Source organism: Talpa europaea, assembly GCF_964194135.1.
Source record: "Talpa europaea genome assembly, chromosome: 13".
Taxonomy (NCBI): domain Eukaryota; kingdom Metazoa; phylum Chordata; class Mammalia; order Eulipotyphla; family Talpidae; genus Talpa; species Talpa europaea.
The window spans coordinates 1,826,961-1,838,710 of record NC_140080.1 but is presented as its reverse complement, the minus strand read 5'-3'; the positions used below and the strand labels follow the sequence as shown (position 1 = coordinate 1,838,710).

Below are 11,750 nucleotides of genomic sequence, written 5' to 3'. Positions count from 1 at the left end.
TCAAAACTACCATGAGATACCATCTCACACCAGTGAGAATGGCACATATTAAAAAAACGAGCAGGGGCCTCCCCAATGGCACAGCGGTTGAGCGCTGGGTTGCGAAGCTGCCCGCGGCCTCTGCGGCGCCGGTTCGATCCCCGGCTGCTCCCCGGCCACCAGAGGAGGGTCCCGCATGGTGCACAGACCTCTCCTGCCGCCCGCTGCTCCCCTCAGCAGTGTACTTCGGTCCTTCTGCCTGCTCTGCTCCCCACTCTGGCTCTGGTGAATTCTCTCACCCTCCCGCGCTTCTGACTGTACCCAGTGCATGTATAAACAAAACAAACAAACAAATATAATAAAAAAAAAAACATGCCTCTATAAAAAAACGAGCAACAACAAATGTTGGCGAGGATGTGGAGAGAAAGGAACTCTCCTGCACTGCTGGTGGAAGTGCAAACTGGTCCAGCCACTATGGAGAGCTGTGTGGAGATTCCTCGACCTGCTAAAGATAGAGCTGCCATATGATCCAGCAATTCCACTCCTAGGTATTTACCCAAAGGACACAGAAATAGTAATTCAAAAGGGCACCTGCACCCCTATGTATATAGCAGCACTAGTTACAATAGCTAAGCTATGGAAACAACCCAAATGCCCCAAAATAGATGACTGGATCAAGAAGATGTGGTACATCTACACCATGGAATATTACTCAGCAATCAAAAAAGATAAACGCATGCCATTTGCAGCAACATGGATGGCGCTGGAAGGGATCGTGCTCAGTGAAATAAGCCAGAAAGAAAAAGAAAAATACCGGATGGTCTCACTCAACAGCAGGAATCTAGAAAACCTAATTAAGGGACCAGGAAAAAGACTAATTATAATAAAGTAAAAATCAAAATCAACAAGCAACTATAAACCTGAGACACACTACAAGGGGAGGAGAAGGCAGTAGGATCAAAACCAGGGGGGTGGGAATTGTACAGGGACTATGACCAAGATGAAAATGCATACATTGTGCAAAAATGAAAAACGATGTAAAAAATATATTTTAAAAAAATTTTAAAAAGCTTTGAGAGGCCAAAAGAGAAACAATTTGAGTAACAAAGTTAACAATTACTACTATAGAACACAGCCCAAAGAGTACAGCCATTACTCATACGGATCCATGGAGACACTCCATAATGACACGTCAATGACTAGACAAGTCAGTCGATGGGAAAGGGACAGGTCACTTATCAAGTAATCCCAGATAAAAAATACAGAATGAATGAGATTCGCTGTTTGAGTACAATCCTAATCGCTTCAAACAAGATCTTCTGATGAACCCTAGGACTGAAGGAAAGGACGTTAAGGAAGTGGGATATTTACATCTGTCTCCCCAAGCGTTTAGCAAGTGTTGCATTACTATCGTTGCTGGAATATCCATGGCTATGGTGCATGTAAAGGAAGCCCTGAACTCATGGCATTCCTCCCTTGGGAGGTGGCGTCCCACCAGCCCCCTGACATAGAACACACATTTAGCGGGTCAGTTCTGGGGCAGATCATGGAAAAGGAACCTACTGGCCATACAGATGCCACTGAACCCCGTGATCCAGGCTGGCACTGACAGCCGTTGTCACCCATGCTTGAGGCGTCGTGAGAGCTTCCTCTCCCTGGTGCTCGTCTCCCAAACCCTTAAGCCCAACCTAGTCATAGGAAACACCAGCTGCGCAAAAACTGAGGGTCACCACCAGGCTGGCAGTCTTCAGAAGTGCCGAGGAGATGACCAAGGAGGGGCGACCGAGAAACTGGCCCAGGCTGGTGGAGCCAAGAAGGCAGGACCAGGAGCATGCCTGGATGGGCCCCTGGATCAGATGCAAGACACGGGGGAGTGACAGTGGCATCCAGTCTAATTCAACTAATAGTACAGTACCAACAGGAACTCCTGGGGTTTGATGAATGAATTAGTGATGGAAGATGTTATCAGAGAAAGCTGGGTGAAGGGGATAGGAAAGGCCTCTTACAATCTTCCAAACTCTGCCATAAATATACAATCATTTCTGAATAAAAACATTTATATATGTTGGACTTACATTCATTCTATACTAGACTTATGTACACTGGTAATGAATGGTAAATTAGTAATAGATATAAAATCCTGAGTTATAAATATGCAGGAACATGGAAAATTCTTGTTATTTTCAAAACTAAAATGACAGATTAAATCCAGGTATATAAACCAATCTTTCTAGCTTATCTCAATCAGAATTGAAATTCTCTGCATGTTTTTATTAAGACAAAAAGCTTTGGAATTCTCCTATTCTTGCTCCCAACGCTGAGTCTGTAGTTCTAATTAATGTGCACTATTAATGGATGGAAATGTCATTTGTCATAGCTAAGAACCACTCAAGTATCAAGCTTTTGTGCCAGTGTTAATGCTTCACAAAAGGTAACAGAGTGACAATGTTGGAAAAGATATGGAAATTTTTCACATAGCTTTAAGATTACAAACATGTTGTAATAAATTCCAGTTCCAGGGTGAATCCAGGATTAATACCCTGTATTTAGAAGAGAGGCTAGTGAATGGTGACTTATCAGTATCAGAGGTTTCAATCTTTTCCTTCCAAAAAAAAGCTTTATGAATTCTTTTAGGAAATCATCCCATTAGCTAATATTCTGAGAGCACCAACTGCCCTGTGCTTGCTTTATCTGCTTTATATAGGCCTGTCACCGCCCTCATTGCCCCGAGGAGTGCCAGCAGACTTAGGAATGGCAGGGGAGGCCACCAGGCAGTCAGCGGCTCCAAAGCTGGGAATGACTGAGCCATGCGGCTGTAGAACTCACATTTCTCACCACCATGCTCCTTTACCTCACAGGAAATAAGAGGATGTGCAATTTTCCTCTGCAACAGTCTAGTGTCATCCTATGTAATTACATGCAAACATAAGCTTTTCTCTATCCCAAAGACGCCCTCCTTGCCCTCACTGGCGTTAGGCAGCCTGGGGCACAGTCAACGCAAGGCCACGGGGAACACGGTGCCTGACAGTATGAGAACCATGGAGGGGCCCCTCGCTCCCCAGCGGGTAGCACGGCAACTTGCCCAGCCACTGTGTTCAGGGTCTTCTCCCTGAAGCTCAGCGCCTGCAGTGACCAGAGCTCACACAAGGCAGGATTCACCGAGAGCCTGGACCCTCATCCACCCTGGAGGAGCCCAGACCCAACTACCCCCAACCCTGGCAAGGCACACTTCCAGCAGTCTGAGAAGTAAAGGTAATGGAAGCGCCATGGCCTGGCCTCCTCTGATGGAAGGAGCAGAGCTTGCCAGAGGGGTGACCGCCTCTATGGCATCGACGTGACCCCATGCTGCACCCTTCAGAGAATGCACTCAGTGTGTCTCTTCTCTGCTTCTCCAGCTCTTTGAAATCAGGTGAGCAATATCGATTACCACTTCAGTCTCTCAGTCATCTCAGTTCTAAGTTTATTACTTAAACCCGACCATTGTTTTCCTATTCAAAAATACCAAATGAAAGAAATAAAGGATCTTAAAGTGAAAAGTGGGAGCAGATGCACCTGGCAAGGGCTGACCACACAAGCGGTGCTGGTGTGTTAACCATGTCACCCGGTTCAAAGGAGGAAATCTCAAGACCCCTAGGGCCCTGGCAGGAGAGGGCACAGGGTCTCCCCAGAGGCGGAACTGGCACTGGAGCCACCCGGACCAGGCAGCAGCTCGCTCCAGGCCATCTGTCCAGTGAGTCCCCGGCCAGGCCTTGCTCTCTGCTCCAACCTTCCCCGTCTCTGAACAGCCCTCCCCGCCCACCTGCACTCCACCTACTGTGAAAGAAAGGTGGCCTCCACCCTAGCCCACACTCTGAGCCTGGTGCCAAATGGGATGGCACGTGGACATGGGACCCTTTGGACATGATCAGGTCATGGGGCAGAGCCCCCAGGCATGGGGCTAGTGTCTAGGTGGAGACCCAGAGAAGGCCAGGCCCTCTGCCTCATGAGGTTACCAGGAGCCAGAGGCCCTGCTGGTGCCTTGATCTTGGATTTCCCACCCCCCAAATTATGAGAAACCAGTTTGTGTTATCTACAAAGCACCCAATCCATGTGTTTCGTTACAGCAGAAACCCAAACAGAAACGAAGATGCAGCTAAACGTAGTCATTCAGACCCCATCTTTAGTCATCTTCCTGTTCAAAGTACTGCAAACAGCACACCCTCTCTGTCCCTCCTGGGAAAACACACATCTTCAGTATGACTAAAGTCACTGCTTAAAGATTTTTGACCAAAAAGCAATAAATTATGACTAGGATCTGGCTGTAAATGCATTGCCATACAGTAAAGTAGTAGTATTTACCAGTGTAAAAACCTCAAAGACTGGGGTTATTTTTAGACATCTTATAGCTAAAAGCCAGGGGGAAAAAAAAAAAAAAAACGATTAAGCATTCTGAAGGAAAATTATGATCAGCTTCAAGAAAATAGTCTGAATCTGAATTTACAGGATTAAGATAAAACAATGTCAGAAATCTGATAGAAATTGGTGGCAATTTGAAGTCTGATGTTATACACATATATGCAATTAAATAGGTCAGAATTTTTTCTCTCAGGAATTATACCACTTTCTTGTCATCTTAAACTCAAAGCCATATATTCTGCTTTCCACAACAAATTAATTTTCAAAGTGTTGAAAATATTAAAAGCAGTCACTTACCTAGGTCTGCAGTTTCTATGAAGCCAACTTGCAAGGGGGAAAAAAAAAAAAATCAAACATCTATTTGCACTACAATTTTATTTGAGCTGCATGGAAAGCCTCGAGTCATTAATAATGCTAAATAATAAAATAAATGCCCAGGTTCATTTTTTCTTTCTCAAGTATTGAGGAGACAGGAGAAAGCATCTTGAATTATATACTAAGTCATGTCTGCCTTGATCCATGTTTGTGCTCTTTGTGGATCACTTATACTCTACATGCATTAAAAATTAATTCAAATTAATCAGATTTTCAAGTACTGAATAACCCCCAATATCTGATGACCACTAATTTAATTTCTAGGACAAGCATTGAAGTGATGTAAAATTTATGCCTCAGTATAAATGAAATTGCACCCCCAGAAGAAAAAAGTGGGCCATTTTATGAAGGTATGTGCACTTCTTCAAGAAAAAATCATGAGGAGAAACAGACACTTCCTACCTTTGAAACTCTCCATGTAATCTGGACAGTGGGCTTTTCTTAGCCTGCCATGTGGCAACATAGGGTGCCCTTGATTATGGCTACATTTTCATCCCCCTAAACTTTGTGTTTCTACACAGTTAGCCCTTTATATCAGAGCTGTAAGTGTGCCAGTCACCAAACACAGGCACTAGAGGCTGGAGAATGTAAATATGAGAAATACAGAGAAAATACAAAGGACTGATCACTAATCACGAACACTGTGAGTGCTATTCACCAATATGTCCACTTTTCTATTTTAAACTCTCAGAAAGTCAGGAACCATGTGTTTATTTTCCAAGGGAATACCAGAATTCTTTAAGAAATTCAAGGTGCAAAATTACAGGTGAAGTTTTTAAAGTATGCTTACCTTATAACTTCACTTCCTTAATTAGCAGAAAATAGGACCATTTTGAGAAGCCAGAACCTGAAAATAAAATTAAAAATCACTAAAATAGAAAATACTAGAGAAATTCAATAAAACCAAGAGACAATTTCTGAAAATTTAATAAAATTAGTAAGCTCCTTAAAGAAAAAGCAAATGTCATTATTGCCTATTCAGAAAGCATTCACTGAGTAGAGGTGTTTTAAAAAATTAAATTACCAATATTAAAAAACAAAAACCATTTTAAAATGGTTTAGAAACAAAAAACAAACCATTTTAAACCCAATGGAAATTTGAAAATATTAGATATTATTTATATCTTTAATGTGCCTTTGAATTTGACAATACACGTCATTGGAAAACTCTTAGTGTCACAACCAGCGATCAGACAGTGCAGGTCAGGCAGAGAGGCATGGAAAGGCTGGAGAGCCTGGGGGCCAGCGCTCACTTACATGGGCAAATATTTTGACAAGGGTGTAACCATTCGCCCATGAGAAAAGGATAGTCTTTTCAAAATTCAGGGTGCTGGGAAAATGAAATGATACCTTTCTCCCACATCACATACAAAAACAAGCCCAAATGTATCAAAGACCTAAATGTAAGAGCTAAAATTCATGTAGAAATTCTTAAAAAAGAATGTCAGGGAAAAGTGACGTGGCACGGAATTTGATAAATTCTAGCATCTGACACTAAACTCATCAGGACACCAACAGAAGGAAATGGTTAATGTTCATTGAAATTTTAAAAACATGGCCACACGGCACTATCAGGCGAGCAAAACGGCGGACCAGCAAAAGGAGAGAGAACATTCACAGCCACACACCAGAGGTGGCGGGAGCCCATGGACCCCACAGCAGCAACCGAAGTTTTTTTGCTTAATTAATAAATGGACCAAGGCCTTGACTAGACATTTCTCACAAGAAAATATACAAATGACCAATAAGCACATGAAATGCAAGTCCAGGCACAAGAGGAGGCTGGACACCATGGACGGGGCAATGGCAGAAACTGGGGGGAAGCAAAGCAAGAGAGTCCTGGGAGGGTGGAGTCTTGGGGGGGCGGCCCACAGGCATCACCTGGTTATATTTATTTACAGCCTTTATGCCAGCCACCACTTTTGCAGGACAATAAGTTTTGAGTTGCGTTTTTTGTGGTTTTGTTTTTTTTTTTTTTGACACAACAAACACAGATTTGTTGTTGGAAGTTGACGTGAGAGTCCCATAAACATTTAATAACCTGGTGAGGGAGAGGGCACAGGATCAGATTCTCACCCTAAATCGCCGAGTGGTGGTTGATTTTATTAACCAGACATCCAGGGCTCACATTTTCTCAGCTTTGTGACTCAACTGTGTAAACAATATGCACATTTCCCAACGTAGCAGTGAAAAACGTTTCTGACATTTGCATATTAGCATGGATTTCACAGATGCCCCAAATTAAATTAGCAACCAAATAAAGTTTGCTTATTAAGAAAATTGGCAGAGTGCGGCAAGATGGCTGCAGGCCGTGCGCTCAGCCCTGGCCCTGCTGACACTCCCAAAGACACACAGCAAAGGAAGGCCCCCTGAAAGAAAACCCCTGGAAGAGGCACCCCTGGAAGATGGGCAGCGTGTGCAGTGCACGTCCAGAGCAAAGGCCCAGCGCCTGGGGTGGGGGAGTCTCTCCAGGAGCAGCTTGCCCACCCAGGGCAGCGCACCTCAGCAGAGCGGGCGGCTGCGGCGTGGAGCCCCTGCATCTGCGGGCTTGGGGGCACTTACCCACCTCTGGGACCTTGCAGATGGGGCCCTGCGCTGGAGATGGGGTGCACAGTGTTGGCGGCCAGGACAGAGGGGTCACGGTGGAGGCCGCGGGAGCCGCGCAGGGTGATGGACAGTAACGGGCGGCGCAAATCTCCCTTTATATAGAACAGTCAAGCCCAAGCCCCGTGGAAGGAGCTGCAGCCACCTGTGTCTCCTCATGGACGAAGCTACAACTTACAGCATTGGAAACACCTGCCATTCCCCCACCCTGGGCCAAAACCCAGGCAACCGCGCCTTGCCCAGGCTGACAGGAGGCACCTGGATCTTAACACGCACAAGCACCCATGCTCAGGTTCTGCTCTAGAAAAGCGGGGACCGCAGCCCCTGATCCCCTCGCGCCCACAGTCTGGGCCCAGTGCTGCACCGGGTGCTCACAGATGCGGCCTAGGGCTGGACACTGAGAGGGGAGACCAAGGACGCCCCTCTGACCCAGGCGGAACCCCGGCTGAACCCCCCACAGGAAGCTCAGCAGGAAGCTGGGGCCCGATGCTCATGGAGGCAACCTTGCTGCCAGGTTCCTTTCGGCCTGTCAGCCCACCACTCGGCCCGGAGCGGGAGCAGAGGCAGTCGTCTACAAGTGTGTCCCCATTACAGCCTATAAAAACTGAAAATGATGGGACATAAGACTATATTCCAAATGCTGGTGCAAAAGGCTGTAAAAATGTGTCAACCCAGCAGAAGGGCCTGCAAGGGAGTGAAGGTAACAGAATACTTGGTGAATTAAAAAAACACACTTTCTTTCAGCAAAGTCTTGTCGTTTTCTTTTACAGTCTTCCACGTCCCTCGTTAAGTGTATTGCTAGGTGTAAGGTAAAGAAAATATCAGGCTTTTCTGCCCTTCCGCCATCAGGATAGATGATGGATCCTTGCGGTCCTGAATGCATGCCTGATGGCGGGCACCTGGAATAGGGTGTGGGCATAGGTAGATGGGATTCACCTGGGCTGAGACTGTGCTTTTTAAGGGCAGCGTCACCGGGACGCCAGCAGAAGCTGAGAAAGAAGCCGAAGAGAAGCAAAGAAGCAGAAGCAGAGAACGCCAGAGAGCCCAGATAGAGTGAGGATTTGCTGGGGGCTGGGAGGACTGCCAGCCTCCCGGCCCCACAGCACCCTTGCCTGTGTACTGGATAAATCCCAATAAAAACCTGCAAAACTGCTGAGAACTCTGACTCCTCCTTTACCCGGTCTGCATGGGATCAGAGAACCTGCACTGTGTCCTTTCCTGCCTTTACACTAGGCTTTTTGTTTATTGAGGTGACTTTGGTTCACAAGGCTGTGCATAATTTAGAGGTGCAGGATCACACCCTTCAGATGGATGTCACCCCAGCCCACCCACCAGACACCCACAGCCAGCTGGGCCCCTCCCCACTCGTGTCCCCTCTGGCAACCTCAATTCTACAAGTATTTTGGGGGTGGGGATGCGGAGGACACTGCATCGGTCCGTTACCGAAGGTGAATGCAGCATAACCAACTCAGAGCCACTCCTGAGACGTCTGGACATTACATTTCAAAAGAAAACTCTTACCAAATAATTCATCCCCGAGACGAACACCTGAAGTAGGTTCTATGAACGTACTCTAAACAGCCCCCTGGGGCGACTGGTTTTTGCCTCCCTGCCTATATTGATCTTTCTAGTTTGTAGAAGTCTGTGAAACTCAACCCTGTAGAATAAAGACAAGGACAACTGAACAGGGTGATAACATAATAGCCGAGTGCCTTTTGGGGAGCATAGAGCCCGTCCCTGGCTCTCAGGCCTGGCCCGGCACCTCAACTTCTCATTCTCACAGTGACAGGCTTAGTTTGACTTTGGCTTTTTTGCCTTCCTGAGAGTTCATATCTCCCACGAAAGCAAACCTTCCCGTCCTCACGACAGGAGATGACCTTAGGACAGGGAGCAGGATGGAAGGCAGGGCACTGCCTTCTGGGGTGATTACATTTCAGAGACAGCTGCCAGAGGCTTGATAAAGAGGGTTCTAGAAACTGCAGGTGCCAGCAATAGCCAGGGGATAATTACATACCATGACGCATGGGCAGTAGATCCCAACAAAACTAGAAAAAATCAATTAGTGAAAGAGTTATATCTTTTTTTTTTATGGGCGTAATTCACTTTATTTCCTGGTATAAACTCTTTTATGTGGTGGCCACAGCTGGTGCCTGGGTTCTCTGCACTGAGACCCTTGTGCGGGTCTTCACCAGGTGGTCAGTGAATTCCTGGTAAGGAGACTTGGTGAACACGGTCTCTTTCCAGAGGTCGGGGGTGAGACAGCTGTAGGTCTTGGAGATGGCATCAAAGGTGGCCTTGGCAAAATTGCCCAAGGTGGCGGTGCACCCCTGGCCGAGGTGTAGCAGTCATCGATACCGGCCATCATCAACAGCTTCTTGGGCACAGGCGCAGATACGATGCCAGTGCCCCTGGGGGCGGGGATGAGGCGCACCAGCACAGCCACAGCGGCCGGTCGCCTTGCAAGGGGCGGTGTGGGGCTTGCCGATCTTGTTCCCCCCGTAGCCTCGCCGCACAGGGACGATGGAGAGCTTGGCCAGGATGATGAACCGTGGGTAGCGGTGGCTACCTCCTTGGAGCATTTCACACCCAAACCGACACGTCCGTTGTAGTCCCCAATGGCCACAAACGCCTTGAATCTGGTGCGCTGCCCGTTGCGGGTCTGCTTCTGCACGGGCGCGATCTTCAAAACCTCGTCCTTGAGGGACGGCCCCAGGAAAAAGTCAATGATCTCGGATTCCTTGACGGGCAAGGGGAAGAGGTAGATCTCCTCCAGCGACTTGATCTTCATGTCCTTGACCAGGCGGCCCAGCTTGGTGACGGGGATCCACTCCTTGTCCTCGAGCCTTGCCTCCGAGAGCTCCGCGGCCCCGGCCCCGGGGCTGCGGCCTCCCATTCCAGGGCCCCCCGGGCCTCCCGGGCCTCCGGGCCCTCCCGCAGCACCGGTGTCGTCTGCCATTTGGTGTGTTCGTGGAGAAGAGAAAGAGTTATATCTTGAAAGAATTTACAACAGGTTATCTAAACTTCATGTTTTCACAAAAGGGAGGGAGGGGCCTAGGGGGTTAGGTCCCTTGGATTCTGTGGAACCTGGGGTAAGAGAGAAGAGAAGCAGGAAGCAGAAGAAAGCCACTAACATTTGGTCAAACCAAAGGGCTCTTTCCAGCCATTTTAGGCACCTGGTCAACGAGTAAAGCAGAAGATAAACTTACAAAGAGGTTGTATTTTTATCTTATTTTTTCCTCAAAATTGCCATTTCCTTTTAAAATGCATTCCACTGGGTACACCTTAATTTGTACTTATTTTCAAGTTTCTTTTCCCTGCTAGCCCTTCCTGTTGTGTTGCAATCTGCCTCCTTCAGCATCTGCACAGCATCTGCACAGCGCTGGGGGCTGAAGCCAACCCCCAGCTTTGCAGCCACCAAAGCCCCAGCTGGAAGCCTGAGGCTATTTACTTCCTTTAAGTGCCTCCTGTCTCCGAGTATCCCTCGCTTTTCTAGTGCCCTTGATCTATAATCCATATTGCAAGACCTTCCATCTAATTTATATCTCCTCCCTCCCAGAGCTAGCATCTCTTGTTGGTTCTATCTCTACTTTTTAACTGGAGTTACTAAGACTCCATCCTCTTCCAAAGAAACGTCTCCAAATACACGTCATCCTGGCCCTAACCAGGCTGTCCTTTAATGATATAATTTTGCTCAAGAAATCCTCCAAAATGGTTATTTCTCCTCCTGGTTTATAGTGCACAGATATACTCATTTTTCTCCTGTTTACCTTTGCAATTTCACTTTCTTCACATTTGATACTGAGCCAAAAATGCCTCCTCATCTGAGTCCCTAAAAGTGGCCATTGCATCTTGTCCAGGTCACCATCCTAACTGACCCCAACTTCTTGCGCCTTTAGCAAGGACTTGGGTATCTGCATGTATGGTCTTTCCTCCCAGCGGGTCCTGTCTTTCTTCTGAAGACGATGTCCGTGTGGACAGTCGTCTCATAAAGACAGGATCAAGGTGGGACACATGGTCTGCCTCTGTTATGTGGTAAGTGACCTGGTAAGATTCAGAAACTAACATCGCTGCTTGAATCCTTATGTTTTGGGGAATCTATTTCTAAAAATCTGTTCAGTTTATTGTAACTGGAAAATTGAGACGAGGACTCTTTCCAGCGGAACGTGTGCATGTAACAGGACTGGCAACGAGTGATAGAAGTAAAGAACAGGATAACCCGTGGTCGCGCAGGCTTCCAGCTGGAGCTGTGGGGGGGGCCTGCAATTTGCTAAAATGGGGAGCAATCAAAGGGCAAATCTGGGTTCTGTCTTGCACAAATTAAGTTCAGACACCTGTGAACAATTCACAGAGGAACGCCTGCTAGGGCCATAGCTACACAGAGGTGGAGCTCAGAAAAG

At 47.0% G+C, this 11,750-nt stretch overlaps 1 pseudogene across 1 annotated transcript; it reads right to left on the bottom strand.

The window, feature by feature from the left end:
* Nucleotides 1-9,479: 9,479 nt before the first annotated feature.
* LOC311182922 (small ribosomal subunit protein uS5-like) lies at nt 9,480-10,309 on the bottom strand (annotated as a pseudogene). Its single transcript has one exon. The product of its transcript is annotated as a small ribosomal subunit protein uS5-like (transcript).
* Between the last annotated feature and the right edge of the window lie 1,441 nt (nt 10,310-11,750).